Source organism: Octodon degus, unplaced genomic scaffold (genome assembly GCF_000260255.1).
Source record: "Octodon degus isolate 3935 unplaced genomic scaffold, OctDeg1.0 scaffold00186, whole genome shotgun sequence".
Taxonomy (NCBI): Eukaryota; Metazoa; Chordata; class Mammalia; order Rodentia; family Octodontidae; genus Octodon; species Octodon degus.
The window spans coordinates 3,144,216-3,146,401 of record NW_004524762.1 but is presented as its reverse complement, the minus strand read 5'-3'; positions in this window follow the sequence as shown (position 1 = coordinate 3,146,401).

Below are 2,186 nucleotides of genomic sequence, written 5' to 3'. Positions count from 1 at the left end.
TTTTTTTTTTTTGCGGAACTGGGGATTGAACTCAGGCCCTTGTGCTTGCCAGGGAAGTGCTTATTCCACTGAGCCATCTCCCCAGCCTCCTAGATAATTATATTTTATGAATATAGATAGCATAGTAATTCAGCATTGTTAACTCACAAAGTTTTGAGCAGAATTTATTGTCTGAGTTTCAGACAAATTACACATCTCTTCATGAATATCCTGTAGCCCAAAGAATACTGGATATTATGACAAGTTTCCCAAAAGGCCAATTTTGCTTCCTACCTAGAATAGATGTATAAATTGCTTTAAAATATTTGTAGGCTAAACAGAGTAATCCCTGAAATTTTGTTTTTTCTAAAAAAATGTTTTCTGAAGACATATTCTTAGAATAGTAAACACAATTTATTCTTTACAACATAAAATGTCAAGGCTCCAGCTTTTAGCATTGTAAAATCAACAAAGACAACAGCAACACTGTGCTCTGGCTCCCCACTGTCCCTTGTCTGGATGAGAGACATAGTGAGTCCCCATATGCACACTAGGACCAAAATTAAGTTGACAATTTGCTTGACAGATATAACAAAGTTATCTTTGCTTCATCATTGATGAAAAGTTTGTGGTTTTCTTCATCAGAATACATGAAACAGTGATTTAGATATCATAATTAAATGAGAGAATTTCTTGTACATTGGACAAGTAATTTTGATTATAAAAGTTTCCCCAACGTTTTATTTTTACAGTTAAGTGTTGATGAAACAGGAAAGAGAAGAGGACAAAAATTCCAGAGAAATTTGGCAAAAAAATTTTGCTAAATACCAGTCCTTTGGACAACTAATTCAAGTTCTTTTTTGTAGGAAGGTAAAATCCAAACAAAAGGAAAGGTGACCTTTCTCAATGGTAGGGTATTGTCTTTAGCTATTCAATCATTTATGAATCTCACGATTTTGAGAACTTTGTGAATCTGATGCTGATCACATAAATTCCAAGGCTACATCATTTTAAATGCTTTTTGTTTCTGATCATGCTTAAAAAACTGAGAGTATTGACCTCCTTACAACCTTAGCAGTGGAGTCTGTAGAACTGCATTTGATAACTGCAACAGTCATTGTTCCTGTGTCCAGCACTCCACAATACTGGAGCTAATCATATTTTCTGTATCCATCGTAAAAATTCTGTGAGTGGTCTTACTTACCTGGTCACACTTAAAACTTCTGAGAAAAAGAGAAAGTTACTGGTTACTTGCTTCAGAAAAAAATAATCTTGATATATAAAATGTTTTCTAGCTTATTGATCAAGTAGCAGTTTGTTTACTTGTCAAGGCTTGCTTAAAATATCTTTTCTAAAAAAAAACTTTAGTAAGCCTCAATTTGTGTCCTGGGCTACTTAATACTATTTTATCATTTACCTAACTATGTCCTATATTCTTTACTTCTTTTTGTTCTCCACTTGAGACTTCTTCAATTTAAAATCTCACTTGATACAGTAGACATAATAAACGTAAAATTGCTTTTTATCAAGTTTTTATTTTTCTGGTGATATTGGGAGGCAAGTGATAATAGTTATTATAAAAAGGGTCAAGAACATTGAGAACCTAAAAATACAAACAATTTATAATTTGGATGATCTTAAAAAGTATCTCATACCAAAATGTACATAAAGTAGAAAATAAAGTTGAACAAGTAGCTCCTATAACAACCTCAGTAGTTTAAATATCCTTGAAAACTATTTTAAAGTTCCAAGAAATTTGAAAGTTTCCAAATATTTTCTAGAATTTTGTTTTTCTCTTGTAATATGAAAAAATAAAACAAAAAATTCAGGAAAGACAGCAATTATTAATATACAGTGTATCATCACTTTAAAAGTAGTTCACAACATAGATAAAAATGATTCTGTCTTCCCAAACATAAACATAATAGCACAATACTTCCTTTTAGATGAACTAGGAGTGAGTTGAGTTTGAGTTTCTCACATAAGAGAAACCACGTGAATGGGCTGGCCAAATAGCTCAGCAGATTAAAGTGCCTACGAGAGCTCCTTGTATTCTCGGCCCCGCCCCTGTCCCTGGGGTGTCCTGAGAGGGCAATTGAGACTGGATGTGGTGGTGTGCTCCTGTAATCCCAGCACTTGGGAGGCTGTAAACAGGCGAATCACTACAAGTCCAATCTAGTAGTGAGACCCTAAACACCCTGTAGACT